Source organism: Diospyros lotus, chromosome 13 (assembly GCF_014633365.1).
Source record: "Diospyros lotus cultivar Yz01 chromosome 13, ASM1463336v1, whole genome shotgun sequence".
Taxonomy (NCBI): Eukaryota; Viridiplantae; Streptophyta; class Magnoliopsida; order Ericales; family Ebenaceae; genus Diospyros; species Diospyros lotus.
The window spans coordinates 24,273,648-24,294,607 of NC_068350.1; the positions used below are offsets into that span (position 1 = coordinate 24,273,648).

General features: G+C 44.3%; 1 non-coding gene across 1 annotated transcript; it reads left to right on the top strand.

Annotated features, from left to right (window-relative positions):
- The first annotated feature begins 752 nt into the window (after nucleotides 1-752).
- LOC127789412 (small nucleolar RNA R71) lies at nucleotides 753-856 on the top strand. The gene has a single exon (XR_008020584.1). It is a non-coding gene; the product is annotated as a small nucleolar RNA R71 (small nucleolar RNA).
- The last annotated feature ends 20,104 nt before the right edge of the window (nucleotides 857-20,960 follow it).

Below are 20,960 nucleotides of genomic sequence, written 5' to 3' on the forward strand. Positions count from 1 at the left end.
TAAATGATATCAGCCGAAAGTAACTACTTACCTCTTTCTTGACCACATCTAGGATGGTGGGATTGAGTCTCCTCTGTGGCTGCCTCACTGGTCGGGCTCCTTCCTCTAAATGAATCCTGTGCATGCACAAAGAAGGACTAATACCTGGTATGTCCGCCAAGGTCCAGCCTATTGCTCGTTTGTTCCTCCTGAGTAGATCTAGTAATATTTTCTCTTGGTCAGGCTGCAAGTTATTGGCGATGATGACTGGCAGCTTCTCGCCATCCTCCAAGAAGGAATACTTGAGATGCTTGGGTAAAGGCTTGCACTCAAGGGATGGTGGCTGCCACTGGAAAGGTTGATTGTGCTGCTGGAATGGTCTACTAGGGAAGATTCCATTGCATGATTATGTGTTATCCTGCAATTGTGGGCACTGATCAGTTACATGTGAAGACAATGAACAAATGCCACATACCTGTTGGGGCTGATTTCGATCAAGGGCTAACTGGCGAACCATTGAAGTTAGTTCCTCTAGCCTATTTTCTATTCTCCTTTGGTCCATAGGTGCAGCAAAACCAACCTCATTGACAGGCTTCATGGGAGTGTTCAACCTGGTACCAAATTGTTGTGCATTTTGAGCCATCTTTGAAATTAAGTCCCGGGCTGCAGCTGGTGTCTTTTCCACTAAGGCTCCTCCAGATGCAGCATCCACTAAGTACCTGTCCATGGGGAGCAAACCTTCATAAAAATATTGAATGAGGAGCTGGTCACTTATCTGATGATGAGGGCAACTAGCACACAGCTTCTTGAATCTCTCCCAATACTCATGCAAGCTTTCTCCATCTATCTGTCGAATGCCACAAATGTCCTTCTGGATGGCTGCTGTCCTAGAAGCAGGGAAGAACTTCTCCAGAAATATTCTCCTCAGGCCATCCCAATTGGTAATGGCAGCAGGTGGCAAGTAATACAACCAGTCTTTGGCAGCTCCATCAAGAGAGAAAGGGAATGCCCTTAGTTTTATTTGTTCTTAATCAACCCCTTGAGGCCTCATGGTGGAGCATACAACATGAAACTCCTTCAAATGCTTGTGTGGATCTTCACCTACAAGACCATGAAACTTAGGAAGCAAATGTATCAATCCAGATTTCAGTTCAAAGTTTGCCTCCAATTGAGGATACTGAATGCACAAGGGTTGATAATGCACATCAGGGGCAGCCAATTCTCTAATAGTTCTGTTAGCATTATTCCCATTATTCCTATTCTCACTGCCATTGTTTTCATTGGTGGCCATATTGATCAGTTTAGGTTGGAACTCAAACACAGTATCAGAAACAATGGGAAAGACACTATTAGTCACTGCCCTATCTTGAGATCTAAGTTCTCTTGCTTGTCGCCTAAGGGTTCTATCAATTTTTGGATCTAAATCAATTAGGTCACCCTTAGATGATCTGGTCATGCATTAAGTATCAACAAGAACAAAAACAAAACAAAACACACAAGGAAAAATCACATAAACACACCAAGAAAACAAAAAATGGCCCAAAAAGTGGTCTAAACGTTGGAATTTGGCTAAAATACGCCCTCCTCACTGAAAGAAAGTGACTATTTCTCCCCACACCCTCATTCCTTTGGACACCAAAAATCAGGGCAATCCGAGATAGTCGTCGGCAGTGAACAGTGCTGTTTATGGCAAAAAAAACAGAAAACAAGCAAACCGAAAAGAAAAACACAAAGAATGAACAAAGAAAACACAAAGAATCAACAAGGAAATAAAAGAAAAGAGAAACCAAAGATCAAGATACGAAGAAGCAACAAAAGAAAGCAACAAAGAATGAAAGAGAACTAAAAAGAAAAAGAAAGACAGAAAACAAATCTTGTTATGGCAGAACAGTTTGACGGTTCCCCGGCAACGGCGCCAAAATCTGATCGGTGCTATCGAACAACGATAGATTAGATGAAATATAGATTTGGATTTGCAATAAGGGTGTGCAACCCAAAGTCGTCTCCCAACGAACCTTAAACGGATCTGTCAAAACAAGACTAAACGAGGGGGGTTGTGATGAAAACTGAAATATAAACGTTCAAGAATGAAACAATGATGAAGTAAAACGTAACCCGCTACAAACCCTACCTCCTTACCATGGTAATCCTTGTCTCATTTATGAAAACAATCTGTTTTGGTTTGATTTTCTTTTGATTTGAAAAACTCTTCTACAACCGTAAAAGATTAAATCCAATCGAGCAATCGCTCATACAAATATACTGTTTCTTTCTAATCAAAGCCTCAACCGAGTACGTCAATTAAAACCATCCAAAGATCATGCATGCATTCACACAATCGCATAAAAGAAACATACATAAACTTAGAGAAGGAAAAGAAACAGAATCATCAATTAAAACATGAAAATCGAGTTCCAAATCGGATTCAACAATATGATCGAGACTCAAATGGGGCAAGAGGTACGAGAATGTAGCGAATCACAAGAGAATTAGCCTTCCATCTTCTTGGTTGAAATCGTGAGAATTCTCCCAAAATCGGCCACTTAATGTGCTTAAATAGAGCTTAGGGAGGAAACCCTAAGTTACCGCAACTTCACAGCCAATTTCGAATATGATAAAGTGCGTTTTGGGCTTTGGTCCCTTCATAAAAATTGTAGATCAGGAAGAATATATGAATTTGGGATTTTAAATCACTTGATTTAGATATCGGACGCCCAAGTTATGGCCTTTTAAAGATTCAGTATCTGTGCAGCTTTCCTAATTTGACCCAACTTTCTGGTCCCGACTTTGAAGCGATGTTTTGAGGCCCAAACGAACTTGGATTTGGATAAACCATACCATTCCAGAAATCCCAATAAGTCCTCTACAATATCTCTGAAGACCTCATTCACGTTCTAGGATTTTAACTTGGCCAAAAACTTGAAAGTAGCACAGAAGGTCAAATCTGTGAGCACACTTTTGCTTCTTTGTTTCCAATCTCCTTGTTTCCCTTCTTGCCATCAAAATTTCTCATAACCCAGGAAGCCCTAATCTGTCCAAAATAAGATAAAATAGTGTGAAGCCCAATTCCTATAAAATAAAATAAAACAAAATCAAGATGAATAAAATGACACAACTAACGTGCAAAAATACTAAATATGAGGGCTAAATAATATGAAAATATGCGCTCTATCAGCGACCTCCCCCGCAGGACCGCCATCACTCAGAACAAGTCTCCGCGGAGGAAAAACAACTCCCCACCGGGTGTTTGGCAAACCAGGATCCTATAGTGGGGGAATGACTGTTAAGAATCCAGCAGCTGGAGGCTAGACATGGGGCGCATGATCGGAGTGAAAGCTGCGAAGAAAGGACCCCATTCTCCAGGGAAATCGAGCTAGAGCCCTTTCCTCACCGATTCAAGGTCCCCAGCATCCCCTAGTATAATGGGGACAGCGACCCTTATGACCACCTGGACGCTTTCAATGTCCAGATGTGTAACGACCCGCTCCTACTTCCCGTGGCCATAGGCGGGCCATCGCCTCTGCTGCGATCTGCAGCCCCAGGAACCAGCCTCTTCGCGCCTCAGCCGCTGCCACTGTGAGCCGCCATGGCGGCCTCCCACGCGAGTTGCAGCCCCCGTGAAAGCCATGGTCGATCAGCCTTCTTCAACATTCTTGCGTGCCACCTCGTGAATCCGCCTCAGCCACGGCCGACAGCTGCTCTTTGCTCGCCACCACGCGACCCTGCCACCACCGCGAACCACCGCGGCTTGCCTCAGCCTACGCGCACAGCAGCTCGCTGCTGCCTGTCCGCCATTGCTGACCACCGAAGATCCTGGCCGCCTTGCTGTCTCGACATTCCGTAGCGAGCACATCGCCAGCCCCCAGCTCGGTTGCTGCTGCTATGTCGCAAGCCTCCTTCGCTGCATTTCGGCCATTAATGGCTGCTGCACATCTGGCCAACACCGGCTAGCCATCGACCCCCAACGGTTTTAGCTCTCTCTCTCGCCATTGCTCTCTCTCTCTCCCTGTGACACCCGTAACTTACTTACATGCTTAACAATAAATAATAATATTCGAACGAACTTTAAGGTTTAGCGTAGAAAAATTGGAGAAACCAGACTTCTATAAACTTAAGTAAAGTTTCGAACGTAATAAAAATTCAAAGCACGTTTTGTGTAAATATAAAGTTTGACATGGAAACATGGTTTCAACAGAAGAAATGAAGACTTCGCGAAGATGCTTTATAGCAATAACATATATAAAAATATTCGTATCTTAAAGCCAAACTCATACTTCCTTGAAATTAGATAAAAATCCAAGTCATGCTTTATGGCATACATATAAGAAAAGATCAGAGTTCAACCCCAAGAATTTTGTTTGAAAAGGAAACTAAAACTTAAATTCTTGAAAAATTCTTTTTCATTGATCCACTACGCTCCACGTCCCGATCTCCTCATTCATAATCACTTGGGGGGGAAATATAAGGGGTGAGATTACGCAAATCTTAGTAAGTACAAGAGAACCATCATATGTATTTAAACAAGTCATGACATAACATAACATATCATATGGAGACACGAGAGGTTCCACCAACTTGCAGGGGTAAGAACCCTCGTGCGTAGCGCTACCGAGCTCCGGTCCTGAAACTTGCGTGAACATAACATAACATGAGGGACCACATAACATAGTTCATGGACATGCTTAAACATCATAAATAGTTCATAATGTACTTACCTCAACTTGTTTTGATGAGATTTGAATGTTTAAGGCTTCACCTTTACACCTCTCAATATGGCATAAACTTAGCTTCGATTGATTTGGAATACCCAAAACTCACCCAAAGGTTCTATTTATAGAATTATCCAACAAATCATAACCTGCCACGTGTCATGTAATTATTTGGGACTCATCATGACTCCCAAGTGTTCACATTGCCAAATATCCTATATAATCATTTCTATCCATGTGTTCTTATCTTATCTTTGTAATGACCAGTGGAAGCTTGCCATGTGTCCTTGATATTTTGAACCTCACATGCTTAATTACATTTTCAACACTTCCATCATTACATCTCATACGATTTAATTCATTTTTCTACATTTCCCATCATTACTCCACATGGTTAATTTATTTTCTACATATCCCATCATTACACCCACATGGTTAATTGATTTTCTCCATATCCCATCATTACACCTTTAACTAGTTAGCTATATTTGGTTACTTTAACTATTTAGTTTGAGATATTTTGATGAGATATTTTTAGGTTTCAAGAATTGCACCTTGGCCCAAAATTTTTGGATAATTTGCACTTAGGCCCTTGCAACTTAGTCCCCGGGCTATTTTTTAATTGCATTTTAGCCCCCGAAGAAAGGATAAATTACGCTAATACCCCAAGATTTTAGGTAAATTACATTTTTACCTGAACTTCAATATTTACGATTTTGCCACTGGCTCAAAAACTGATCAATTGTCTCAAGGTTTCTATAATCCCTTGAAAGGACATATTTCCTCAAGTATTAGAAGCTAAAAATCCCAAGTATTACATTATATTTCAGTTTTAAAATCTTGAGCGTTACACTCCCCCTCTCACTCACTTATAGATCTCGCTCTCAGCCTCTCGCAATCTCACTCTCCTCTGTTCTCACTCTGATTTTTAAATTTACAGAGGCACCCACGAGGAAGCTTCAAGGAAGCTTCCTTCTCACACACATTATATATATATATGTATAATTTACATACACAACCCCTTAATTCTCACTATTTGCAATTGAGAACCCCTAATTCCACTTAGGAATTTTTAATAATGACATTTGGGCCCTCCAAGCCTAATTTAATTATCATTAACCCACACAAATTCTTGATTCTTCGAAAATTAATAACCGGCATCTACTCGGGAATCTTGATTTCTCCTCTACGCCTGCACAGAACCTTTATTCGACCCGAAAACACTTAAGGGTTGCCTTACACAGAAAACCGAACCACCCCAAGGGTCCATTCAGCTTCCAGGAGGTCCCCTCTGACTATTCGGTATTGGCACCCACTCGGGTTTATACAGAGATTATTCCAAAAATTATTCCCGGTCAGACTGCTGCCAGCGTCATTATCCTCATCTCGAGACGCTCACCAATTCCTTGCCCTCTTTCCTAGACATCCAAGTCCCGAGGCACTCCCGGCCGCTAATACGGTAATTTTATTAATTACTTACTCGTAATTGACTTTTGGCCTTCCCGGACCACCCGAGGTCCTGCCAAAATAATCGAAAATTATTTATTTTCAATACCATGTAATACTGGGTATTATATTCCACCCTCCTTAAAAAATTTCGACCTCGAAATTCATTTTACCATAATCTCTTGCCCAAGATAATCACGTTCTCAGGCTACTCTCTGAATCCCCTGCTTGAGATTCTCGTAGCCGAACCATTTCTCAGCCTCTACCTCGGGTTAATTCCCACCTTAAGGCTTCACTCAGGCATTTGGTCCCCTGACTCTCGAGGACATTCTCCAACTAAATACCGCTTTGGCCTCTCACCAAACCGCATCACTGGTCGCTGGTCATGCTTACTGCAACGACATTCATCTCCATGAATTTTCTCTACCTCGAAGCATTGCTTTGCAAGTTTACTTCCCATTTCCCCTTTTTCGCATCAAATGAAAGAAGCTCTTGCTAACATTGCATCACTGATCAGTCTACCACGATTTTTACGCCGATCGCACACGGCAACGTTTCACACTGCCAAATCACATGGCCACGATTTTACGCTGGTCCAACCAGCAACGTTTTAGCATTGATCATCAGCCGCAATGTTTCTTTTAGTGCTCACGAGACACTCAGACACCCATTTATCATGGCATACCATCATTAATCACACACATGCATAGCTTGAGTTGATTTTCATGGCAATCTCTCATTACCGATCAACTTATCACGCTAGCACTACATAGGAAGTACCCATTTGGCCCACTCTGCCAATTTTGACCATTTCATACATGGTCTTCTATCTTGACCAGCCAACCCTCATTTATTCGTACGATTATGCATAATCGACATACCCAACACCATGCTAGGAAATTTCACATTTCAACCACACGTGCATTACCCGAGTCCAACTCGAGCTTGACGATGCATGCACCATTACCATCTTACCTCGAGCTTAACCATGCTCGGGCCACAACCTTCTCCCAACCAGGAGTTTCTTGCACAAGCACATAGGCTCCTCTGGCCTTCATTTCTGGCCGATATTGCACGCTAGTAGGGGCCTCATACCCATACCAGAGAACTCTTCACTGAGCAACTCCTCTTCAATTTTTCACCCCATTTCCGCTTTCACAATCATGCTCCATGCTAGGCCTTACCTTGGCTATTAAACCCTACCGCGAGTCAAGGATCCTACCATTGCGCTTAAGGTCGCGGAACCATTAATCAGCCCTCATCATCACCCACGGTGCGTGGCACAAGTGATTGGCTTATTACCATTTGCACAATCACTTATTGCATCGCACTTGTAGGATGACTCGTACCTTTGGTCCGCACCACAACAAGCTAACACGGTAACACCCCCACTCTTGTAGCGGTCTTCTAGCCAAATTTACTCGCCCAGCTTCAATTTCATTGGGACCTTTCAAATCTCACCATTTCTCAACAGAGCCTCTTACTCTTTAAGCACAGAACTTTTTTGGCAATCCCGAAATCAGGTTCATTCTCAATTTACGATAAACACCTGATTTAAACCATGCATAATGGTTCCCTTTGTCCTACTCGACAAGGAAAACTCCATGACAACAATGAATTCTCTGACAGCGACAATGACACCACCACGTCATCTCAAAAGACTCGCTGCTCCTTGAATCTTACTGGTCATCACAACAAACACGACCCCACCCTTAAGCCATTTTCCACAATTCACTTTGCTATACTTATAGTAGCTAGCTTATTCCCTAAGAAACTTTGGCTTCTCCCAGGTTTCTTATAACTTTTGCTACAACTAGCTCACATCACTCAGTGAGCGTCCACATTAGCCTTAACGCCATCATCATCAGCTAAGACGATCTCTTGCCATCGCTTAGCACCACGTCCAGCCGTAACCGCGACTCCAGATCCACCAACGCCACTGACCAACTACTCTCATGACGCAACACGACCATGGCTAGCCACCGCTCGCGGCTGCTGCTATCACCAATTGGCGCCTTTAGTCACCATCAGCTACCCTCAGCTAGTCACCAATCGGCTCCACTAGCTGATTTCCTTTCACAATCGTTAACCTTTAGCCACGAGGTTAAATCTCATTAATTACCCAAACTCCAAGGCATCCCTCTAGCTGTATTACTCACAGCTTCCAGGTGATTTCATCACTTTTACACGATTCCTGGGAACCAATCTCATCCCACAAGCTCTTCCTTTGAGCTCTAGCCACCCATTGGTGACATCTTAAATTCGCCTTCACCTTCCATCTAATCAACTCGATTAGCTTTAACCGGATCGTCCGGCTCATAACCAACACAACCTTCCTCCAGGCACTAACTTGCAATCATAGACTATGACTTCGATTTAAACTCCACCCACTGGAAATCACCTCAGCCAATCCTGTGGAACACACACTTCCACTCGATGCCGTAGGACTCCTCTTCTTACTCAGGCACTCACTATTACTCTGGCTTTTCACGAGTGATCCCTCCTGATAGAGTTGTAGTACCTTAGTAGGTTCATCTAGTGTTATGGCCCCATGCCCAACTTTTTGTGGGAGAACATCTCAAGTTCTACCTAGGCCACATTTCAACACTACCATTTACAACTCTCGCTACGGAGTAACACTCCTTCAAGCGGCACAACTTTGCCTTGACCAACCATCTATTAAAGTCTTGGATCTCTTTCTCAAAAATTCACCTGGTCTAACTACCAGGACTCATTGAACGTTTATACTAAAGGCATACACGGCACCCAACAAGGCTTTACTTCACAGTCCTCGAGCCTCACGCTCTCACCATTGCCATCAGGTGTTACCACCTGGAAACTAATCCTGTGTCAACAATTGAAAACCCATCCAGTTCTACATGAGGGTACTTCCTCATTTTCGCATCGACACATCAGGACCAATATTAGACCGTGCAATTGCAAGCCTTCACGAATTTCAAACCGTGCCTCTGCCACACGTTCAGCCTGCCACAACTCACATCGTAGGATTAGAGATTCCCATACTTGAAACTTCACGCGCTTCAATATTCCCATCTCATGGTTGGTTTCCAACTCATAAGTCTCGCCCTCACGGCACTTACGTAACATTTCAGTGCCATTTACCGACTCCACCAATCAACCCATCTTCATGCATTACTGCAAGATCACACTGGGTCCATCATCTCAATTTACCTGATCAATTGCGATCAATTTAACCACAACTGCGTTAGCATCCTTTAACAATGAGCATTGCCACGCATCTCGTTTTCATACCACAGGATATCACCCAATCAATTCACAAATCTTCCTGCTGCCAAGACAACAAAAGGCACTACGATGATTTTTTCAACCCTCACGGAAATTTAGGTCTGGCCCAGACATAACCTACAACATACCCCAGGTCTTCACGTCTAATCGTCTCCACCGCAGACAGGTTACTCCACATAGAGGGCTGCAGTCCCTCCCGTGAACTAACCGTCTATATCCAGTGGTCCTTAGCATTAGACCCGTCGGCCGTAGGCATCAACTGTAGCATTATTCCCACGCTAGACCCGTTTCTTTTCCCCGGGTTTCTTTCTCAAACATCTCGAAGTGCTACAACACCCAAACATTAGCTAAATCGCCTTGACACTACTTTAACGAGATGAAGGGCTTAAACCCCACTTGGGTGCAATACCCTGACAACTCTTATTACTAGCAATTGGATTGTGGAACTGGCCACAACTTTCGTCACCCTACCGTATTTCACAAATCTTTAGCCCCTGACCATCTGCATAATCACTGTGTTGCCCTGTGCTTTAGGCGAGCCAACACCTGGTCATCATTACCATGTCACTCCCATACATTGGCCCAACATTGGTTCCCCATCGTGTTGCCCTGTGCTTCGGAGAGCCAACACCTAATCATCATTACCGTGTTGCTCCCATACACTAGCCCAACAACAGTTTCCAACAGCATGGCTCAGGCCCATCACTGATTTGCTTCGCACCCGTAATGTGACTTTCAGCCTTTCAGTCACACCTCTGTCATCGAACTTGACATGACTACCTCGTTACGCTCGCAGCCACTATTCTCACCAGGCGTCCTACTCGACAACAAATCTATCGAATCATCACCGCGTTCCACGTTTTCTCCTTAGGACTACCCTAGATGTCCTATCCTTAGCAGGAGATTCTCGATCTCACCTGAGTAACTCTCTTAAGGTGCTGCTCTAGGTTTTCAGCATCTGACCGTCACCTGCAGTTCACTAAATTGCTCAGGCCCATGGGCCACTTGCCCTCAACGTGAGCCAACTCATTAGTCCTCTGCTACACGGTCCATAGCATTAGATCCGTCACATCGAGCCTTGCACCTGTAGCATCAAAGCTACTGAAAGCCTTCCCAAGCTACGATGGTTCCACCACCATCTTACCAAAGCCATCTTGCTTGGTTATCCTTGCCTTGATAACCTCAAGCTCATACCATGAGCCTCGCTTCACAAGACTCTGCATCTCTTACCGCTTAAGAGACTCTCAAACCACAACCAACATGCTGAGCCTATCTCAAGCTTAGGTACCCATAATCATCGAGCACCTACCATTACCCTCCAGGTAAATCGAGACTTCCCATCTCTTCTTGCACACCCATAGTGCGTTTAGTCACGACGCCCGGCCTGGCCTTCCAACACGCCTCGCACGGGCTTCCATAACTTGGAATTTAAAATTCAGGGCCTCGACATTGCTCACCCTGCCGCTGCCGACTTGGCATCCGTAGTTGGCATTTCCATTGCGCGCATTGCCTATGGATGTCCTGTTGCCACACACTCATCGCCCTCGGATCACACACACCCGTTCATACCCTTCATTGGGTGACCTCCGCGTCTCCCATCAAGGGTCTCGAGACCTTAGGCGTCATCACGACCCCAGGCATCATAATGAGGGTCTATTCACCTCTCATCTCCCGACCTTAGGCGTCCCACCAGACCCCAAGCGTCATAATGAGAGTTTTAATTGGCCCCTCATCCATTGATCACATGAACGGTCACTTGGCCTTACTCAATCAAGACTTCAAACCCAATGGCTCTCACGCGCATATCAACGCATGCCCAACTCCTTAATCCCAGATCTGGATTCCCTTGGATTCTAGCTCGACTCACTTGGGATTTTCATCTCATGCAAACACCCGCTAGGGTCCACTTGCCACATGCCTATCATTCCCAAGGATAGACCTCATCTCATCAAGAAGCCAACTAGGGTCCACTCATACCCTAGACACATCCCTACTGGGATCATAATAACAATACGATCACATCGCATCACATACATCTAGCATCCTGACTCTCCTCGGAGTCCTTCCGGATGCTACTTACTTCATGTCGTCATTGGCCGTGACATACAAATGCATTACATGCATACTCCCCACAGAGCTTTTTTGCAAGCAACCTTATTCCTAGTAGCTCGTCACATCGCCTGATGTCAAATCGTTTCCTTGGGCCTCGAGCTAACACCCATTTTAGCTCATTTTACCTCAAGCGTACATGCCTTATTGCACCACTTCCAAGGGACAACTCTATTCCCTCGAACATGCTCGGCAAATCCCTGACATAGGGACGCTCCACTACCCCTCCCGAACTAGTCATGCTTCGGCTTCGTGTCCCCACACGAGCCTCAACACTTCAATCTCAAGGAGTTCCCATAGTTTAAACACTTTATATCTTCGAAATGCCACATTCGAGTTTTCTTGACACCAACACCCACACTCGGGTTTTCGGTTCCTCATTGCTCAACTCGTATACCTCTCACAGGTATATCTTCTCAATCTAGGGTATTTTCTCATCCCAAGAACAGGAATATCCAAACATACTATTGCAGGCCTCAATGACCTAACCCAATCCCTTAGGGTCCTTGGTCCACATGTCCAACTTTCAAGGTTATCGGACCAACCTTACATTGAAATCTCAAAATTTCAAATCAATTGTTCTCGACCCCAACTCAGCAACTAGGACATTCCGACTTAAATCCAAAACATGCAAGACATCCTCTAATCCAAACTCTGGCAATTACTCACATTAATCACTTAACCGACCATACTTAACACCCAAGCACGCTAGCCTTCCTCACTTATATAGCTAGCCATGCTCTGATACCAACTGTAACGACCCGCTCCCACTTACGGGCGCCACCGGTAAATAATCGACCGGATTACTCACCCGACAACCACAACTGAAGGGTTGGTTTCAACAGGAAACGCCCTAGGTGGGAACTAGGCTTCGTCCTTCCCTTCGCTCCACTCAGGAATCGGTCCCAACTCAAATAAGAAAAATCCAGCGGACCAAGACCCAAAACCCGAGTGAGCTTCACCTCTCTTCAGCTCACCCCATAGCAAGCCAGAGGTGACCCAGGCACAAGGCTAGCATACAAACACTTTGCTGAGTATTGGGGATTTATGAGAACATACCTTGCTGATCTTGACTCGGTCCAAACCTTGGCTTTACCGACTATGCCACATTCAGCAAGCAATCTCACAATCATCTATCACACTATGATGATTACACAATTAAATACATTTAAGCTCAATATCGCTTACACTCAATTACATGAATACGCATAAAAGTTTACAAGGGAATACACAACAGCACATCTCGGGCAACAAATTTAATTGCCACAACAGCCTCCCGGCGCCATCCCTGCTTGTTTCTGGACTTGCAATATCTACAGATGAGGTAAAACCTCATGAGTCATAAAGACTCAGTAAGGGTGCAATGCATGTAAATATGAGTATAATCATGTTTATGTATGCCAATGCATGCAAATGAGGCTAGGCTCACACATCCTCACAACCCTCCAAGGTTTGAGGCATCAACCTATCAGCCCCCACCACTAGTCCTCCTTATGGCCACAGGTCCACTAGAGCTTGCATCACACAAGATATAACCACTACATGCCAATGCAACATAAAAACATTATCAAACACATTTACCAACTTACAAGGCCACCTCCACATGGGGCCGTCCCTTACCTGGCTCGAAGCCTCAACTTCGCCTCGGCACGAATTCCAGCCCGAACCTCTAGTTCCTCTAAGATCATCGCCTCCCCGGTCAAACCTAGATGCAAATACACACAAACCCAACTCTGTCAACATCCGGCATTAAACCAATGCCCTCAACTTCGCCACAAACACCATCAAAACCATCCATCAACAATTTTCTAAACAACCCCGGCACAGGGTTTAATCCCACAAATAACTATTTTACATTAACTCGCTTAATGCAAATAACTGGGGAAGAAAATATTAATTTACCTCGACTCATTTGGAGAGAAATTCGGAAACGCCCACACCGACGTTGTTTCCCGAGCTGCCATTTGCGCCCAAAAATCTCATTTTTGAGCTTTTGACAAGCTCTTCAAGCCCCAAACCAATTTCCAGAACTTTCCCTCATATTTTTATGGATTTTTCGACTATTTTTCCTTATTTTCCAGAATTTATTTTCCTTTTATTTTTTTTTCTTTTTCCTCATTTCTTCTCTTCTTCCCGTGCGCGAGGGGCTCCTGTTCATCGCCTTCTTCCCCGCGCATGGCAGCCAGCCACCAACGCTCGGCCAGCCGGCCGCCGCTGCTGCCCGTGGCCATAGGCGGGCCATCGCCTCTGCTGCGATCTGCAGCCCCAGGAACCAGCCTCTTCGCGCCTCAGCCGTTGCCACTGTGAGCCGCCATGGCGGCCTCCCACGCGAGTTGCAGCCCCCGTGAAAGCCATGGTCGATCAGCCTTCTTCAACATTCTCGCGTGCCACCTCGTGAATCCGCCTCAGCCACGGCCGACAGCTGCTCTTTGCTCGCCACCTCGCGACCCTACTACCATCGCGAACCACCGCGGCTTGCCTCAGCCTGCGCGCACAGCAGCTCGCTGCTGCCTGTCCGCCATTGCTGACCACCGAAGATCCTGGCCGCCTTGCTGTCTCGACATTCCGTAGCGAGCACATGGCCAGCCCCCAGCTCGATTGCTGCTGCTACGTCGCAAGCCTCCTTCGCTGCATTTCGGCCATTAATGGCTGCTGCACATTTGGCCAACACCGGCCAGCCATCGACCCCCAACGGTTTCAGCTCTCTCTCTCGCCATTGCTCTCTCTCTCCCCCTCTCACTCACTTATAGATCTCGCTCTCGGCCTCTCGCAATCTCACTCTCCTCTGTTCTCACTCTAATTTTTAAATTTACAGAGGCACCCGCGAGGAAGCTTCAAGGAAGCTTCCTCCTCACACACATTATATATATATGTATAATTTACATACACAACCCCTTAATTCTCACTGTTTGCACTTGAGAACCCCTAATTCCACTTAGGAATTTTTAATAATGACATTTGGGCCCTCCAAGCCTAATTTAATTATCATTAACCCACACAAATTCTTGATTCTTTGAAAATTAATAACTGGCATCTACTTGGGAATCTTGATTTCTCCTCTACGCCTGCACAGAACCTTTATTCGACCCGAAAACACTTAAGGGTTGCCCTACACAGAAAACCGAACAACCCCGAGGGTCCCTTCAGCTTCCAGGAGGTCCCCTCCGACTATTCGGTATTGGAACCCACTCGGGTTTATACAGAGATTATTCTGAAAATTATTCCCGGTCAGACTGCTGCCAGCGTCATTATCCTCATCTCGAGACGCTCACCAATTCCTTGCCCTCTTTCCTAGACATCCAAGTCCCGAGGCACTCCCGGCCGCTAATACGATAATTTTATTAATTACTTACTCGTAATTGACTTTTGGCCTTCCCGGACCACCCGAGGTCCTACCAAAATAATCAAAAATTATTTATTTTCAATACCATGTAATACCGGGTATTATAAGATGGACCTGCAAGCTTCCAGCTCATTAGCCAAATGCTGAGCTTTCCCCGCGACCCTGGGAGATATCACCCGGGCGTGGCTAAGAAGACTTCACTCTGGCAGCATTTGCAATTGGGAGGAATGCCAGAAGAAATTTATAGACCAATATAGATCACTCCGAAGGCAGCTCGCCCCAACATGCCACCTCGCTACAGTATTCTAACGGTCTGGCGAATCTTTGAAAGATTACATAGAAAGGTTTAGACGCGAAGTGAATAATGTCCAGAGCCCTCTAACGAAAGTATCCTGACCGCGATCTCCACCGGGCTTCGAAAGGATGGGAAACTCTATGAAAGCATTTCCAAGTCCCCAGTAAGAGACCTCAGTGAATTTTTTGAGCGAGTTGCGAAGGAGGTCCGGTGGGAGGAAGTATTTGGCCTGAAAAAATCGAGCGATCAGAAAAAGGGGTTGGAACACACCGGCTAAAGCAAGAAGATAGGTGATGAAGGCTCTCACAAGGAAGGTCGAGGACGAAGCCCTAATGATCAGATGACCAAAAAAGTGAGGTTCGAGCAGGGAGGTGAATGACCAGCTCGCCAAGGTCGGTATGAAAGTTACAGTATCCTATCTGACTCCCAGGACATGATCTTCGCCACAAAACGCAACAAGGAGGATTTCAGAAGGCCTAACCCCCTAAAGACTCCCGACAAATACAGAACCAAGAGAAAATTCTATGCCTATCACAATGGGGTGGGGCACACCACCTTTGAGTGCTGGGCGCTGAAAGATGCAATTGAAGAACTGATCAGGAGGGGTTGGCTACGTGACTATGTGGTGCGTCCTAGGGATCAACAGCCCAAACAGCTAGCTTAACAAAGTCCTTAGAGCTCCAGACCCGGACCAAACACCTACGGTGAGAACTATCTTTACTATTCACGGAGGGCCCCATATCACAAGGACTTCTAACAGGTCACACAAGCGATATGTTCGGGAAGCCAGCCACCTTCTGCTTGTCGACGATGGCAGCTAAGAAGAACCTTCCAAGAAAGCCAAGATAGCTTCGGAGGACGTCTCTTTCACCAAAGATGATTTTAAAGGCGTGCACTAGCCGTACAACGACGCCCTCATGATCCGAGCTCGGATTGGCAATATGGAAGTACGGAGAGTTATGGTGGACACAGGTAGCTCGGTGAACGTCATGTACAAGGGATTTTCAACCAGATGGGGTTAAGGCTGGATCAGCTGACATCCTCCCTAGAGCCACTTTACGAGTTCACTGGCGATGCAGTAATCTCGAAAGGAAGTGTAAGGCTCCCGCTAACAATTGGAGAATCAAACCTCCTGGCCACAGCGATGGCGGACTTCCTTATCATTGACGGTCCTTCGGCTTACAACGTCATCATGGGGAGACCTGCCATGAACGACCTGGACCTAGTTGTCTCAACCAAGTCCCTGGCCATCAAATTCCCAACCCAGAAAGGGACCGATTGTGTGAGGGGCGAGCAGCATTCGGCAAGGCGTTGTTATGAGGAAGCACTGAAAATAGGGCTCAAAGGAAAAAAGATAAATATGGTCTCCGGAGGGGAGGCCCGAGTCACTAATGGCTAGGGTGTAATGACCCATTAGAGGGCTCAGTATTTATTCAGGAATTATTTAATTAATTATTGAAGTATTGATTAAGAGATTTTATCAATTAATTATTTAATGTGGCAATTTAGAGATTTTGAAGGAAAAGAATAGCATTTATCTCTTTTTAATGTTGGAGTTAAAGGAATTTGCAAGGTGACAATTTAGATTTTTAATTGAGAGAATAGTATTTAAATAGCATTTAAATGACAGTTATTTTGTGGAAATTAAATGCAAGGGCATGAAGGTAATTTTGGAGTTTTATTATTATTTGAGAGTTTTAATAATAATTTTTGTATTATTATTAATTAAGTGAGATTATGTATTTAAAGAAGAATGAGAATCCATGTATGAGATGGATTTGGATTGAGAGTCTCCTAGTTAGATTTGGAGAAGGAATCCAAGTTGTAGAAGAAGTGTGATCTAGGAATTTATGTCTATATATAGAGCCCATTAGCTTAGCTTTTCTTCACGTTGTGTGAAGAACAGAAAGGCCAAGAGATAGCAGAGGCTTGCTAGAGTCTTCAGGATTACTCCAGGGTTTGATCAAAGAGTTCTATCAGGCAAGTATTCTTCTTGTAATCCCTTCCATTATAGGTTCATATCAGTTTTAATTTCAGATTATTCTAGTTCTTCATTGTAGTTTTCAGATTTATATCAGTAAGCAGAGGCGTATATATATATATGCGTATAACAGTGAAGTTATGAGTAAGTTCTATTACTCCTTATCCATTTTGGATTGCAAGTTCGATTAATCCTTATCCATTTTGGATTGCAAGTTCTATTAATCCTCATCCATTTTAGATTGCAAGTTCCATTAATCCTCATCCATTTTGGATTGCAAGTTCCATTAATCCTGATCCATTTTGGATTGCAAGTTCTATTAATCCTTATCCATTTTGGATTGCAAGTTTCATTAATCCTTATCCATTTTGGATTGCAAGTTCCATTAATCCTCATCCATTTTGGATTGCAAGTTCCATTAATCCTCATCCATTTTGGATTGCAAGTTCCATTAATCCTCATCCATTTTGGATTGCAAGTTCCATTAATCCTTATCCATTTGGGATTGCAAGTTCTATTAATTCTCATCCATTTTGGATTGCAAGTTCCATTAATCATTATCCATTTTGGATTGCAAGTTCTATTAATCCTCATCCATTTTGGATTGCAAGTTCCATTAATCCTGATCCATTTTGGATTGCAAGTTCCATTAATCCTTATCCATTTTGGATTGCAAGTTTTATTAATACTTATCCATTTTGGATTGCAAGTTCTATTACTCTTAGTTCTAATATCCGAATACCTTGTATTGTATCCGGATGCATCTAAAGTTCTTCGAGTATGATATCCGGATGGTTTGTTTATACATCCAGAAAGGTCAAGATAATATCTGGATGTCTCACCTGATATCCGGATGCCTCCCTCAAAAGTTGAATTTTTCATTCGAATAGTCCTCGGTTATATCCGAATGCATCAGTGAGATATCTGGATGACCAGAATCATATCCGGATGTCCTAGTTCATATCCGAATACTTCCCAACATATCCGAATAGCTTCTGCTTTGAATGCCAGTGTATCCGGATGAGCCTTCTTCATATCCGGATGTCTTTCATCATATCTGGATATCCTTCCTGATATCCAGATGACTTTTCCAGAAATCCAATTTAGCTTCCAGTGAGTCCTAATTCAAGTTTAATTCAATTAATGTATTCAATACCTTCCAACATTGAATTCATAAGCCAGAACATGACAAGTTAATCATACCCATACCCTAAATCATGGTTCATTGAATCTTTGTATTCTAATATATAGATGAAGATCATATCATGTTCAGCATTATTATAACATGATCATCATTATTTTGTGAGATTATGTGCATACATTTTGGTATGAGCATTGACATGACTTTATATGGAGCACTACATATCATGTGCTAGCATTTATGTGAGCATTGCATTGCATTATGCGCGCCAGGCGGGTTGTCCGCAGGGATCCCATCAGTTTCAGTTTCAGCTCAGTTTATGAGTTGTTCGCCTGATGGCAACCAGGGGGCTAGGGGCTTTGCTCACAGTATGTGCTTACAGTTTTTATGTATGCAGGTTTTAGATCAGTTAGGTATGTTTTATCAGATTATGTGGGCTCATAAGCCAAAGTTGCATACCTGCATTTAGTTTAGAGTTTATGTGCATTACATTTTTATGAATGCAATCAGACAGTGATTATACAGTACAAGTTCAGTGAGTTATTTATCAGTATTGATATTCTTCGATTCAGCTTCAGTATTCTTTCCAGCTTATTACTTGCTGAGCTTTTGTAGCTCACCTTGTACTCTTCACCCCTCCATGTTCTAGCAGGGGAGTATCAGATGTGGGGCCTAGCAGCAGTGTTCAGTAGTGTGTGTACGTGGAGCCGCTCAAGATAAAAGATGTCTGGGAGTTTGTTGAGTTCTATAGAGTTTTCTCAGATTAGATCTATTTTATATTTCAGTTGAGGGATTGTCCCTTAGACAAAGTTTATGCTTTTCAGTCTGTATTGACTCAAAGTTTTTATCCCAGTTGATTGAGATGTTCAGTCATGGTATCACATTTCAGTTTATCAGCCAGTTTATTTTATTATCCCAGTAGCACCTCTTCTCGGGCAGTTTTAGGAGAGGGGGTGTTACACAGGGAGTCAGCCATGACCTGGACCCACGCAACATGGATTGCGATGGGACTGCCAGCCCAGCGGATGAAGTAGAAGAAGTTATAGTCAGTAGCCTCGGTGTTGAAAGGCGCCTCCAAGTGGGTAAAGGTCTCTAAAATCCCAGCTGATTGAATTCCTTAAAGCAAATCTTGACGTCTTCGCATGGAACCACCACGACATGATGGGAATAGACCCAAGGATAATGCAGCATCGGCTCAATGTCAATCCTAACTATAAGCCGGTTCGTCAGAAGAGGAGGCCTATGATGGCTGAGCTGTATGCGACCTTGAAAGAAGAAGTAGACAAGCTCTTAGCCAGTGAATTTATCCGGGAGGCCCAATACCCGACCTGGGTGGAAAACTCAGTCCTGGTAAAGAAGAAGAATGGAAAGTGGAGGACTTGCATCGATTTCACGGATCTGAATAAAGCTTGCCTGAAAAACAGCTTCCCGCTGCCAATAATTGATCAGCTCGTGGATGCAATAGCTGGCCACCAGCTTCTGAGCTTCATGGATGCCTATTCGAGGTACAATCAGATTCCTATGAACCCTGATGAGGAAGAGCACACCTCCTTTATGATGGATCAAGGATTGTATTGCTACAAGGTAATGCCCTTTGGACTAAGGAATGCAGAGGCGACGTACCAACGACTAGTCAACATGATGTTCGGAGACCTGATCGAAAAAACCATGGAGATATACGTTGATGACATGTTGGTAGAATCTAGACATGTCGTTAACCACGTCGATGACCTAGCAGAAGCATTCCAAGTTCTGAGGAAGTACCAGATGAAGTTAAATCCACTCAAATGCTCATTCGGTGTGGCTTATGGAAAGTTTTTGGGGTTCATGGTGAACGAAAGGGGGATCGAGGCCAACCCCAAGAAAATCCGAGCTCTACCTGACATGTGATCGCCCACCAAGACTAAGGAAGTGCAAAGCTTAAATGGACAGGTCGTGACCCTTAGTTGTTTCGTCTCCAAATCTTCTGATAAGTCCATTCCATTTTCAAAGTCCTAAAGAAAGCAAAGAGCTTTGAATGGACAGAAGAGTGCAAGGCTGCTTTCCCGCAGTTGAAGGAATATACGGGGCGAGCTTTCCTTATGTCAAAACCAAAGGAAGGGGAGGAACTAATTGTCTACCTAGGGGTGTCTGAGTACACAGTTAGCACCGCCCTAGTGTGAGAAGAAGACAGGGTCCAATACCCAGTATACTATGTAAGCCACAGGCTACTCGACGCCGAAACAAGGTACTCCCCCATGGAGAAGCTTGCTTTTTCCCTGGTGATTGCGTCCCGAAAGCTACGCCCCTATTTCCAAGCTCATCAGATTGGCGTGCCGACCAAACATCCACTAAAGTAGATTTTACAGAAGCCTGATTCATCCGGCTGCCTACTCAAGTGGGCTATTGAGCTCACCCAATTCAACATAAAGTATAGGCCAAGGGCGGCCATAAAGGGCCAAGTACTGGCAGACTTCGTTGCAGAATTCACAAGACTAGTGGAAGAACCAGCCCCCCGAACCTCGTTAGTTTGGGAATTATTTGTTGATAGCTCGTCCAGCGAACATGGGTCTGGAGCTGGCGTACTCCTGGTGAGCCTAGAGGGACATAAGATCCCCTATGCACTGAGGTTCGAGTTTAGGGTGACTAACAATGAAGCTAAATACGAAGCACTGCTAGCTGGTCTCCGTTCAGCAAAGGAAGTCAAGGCA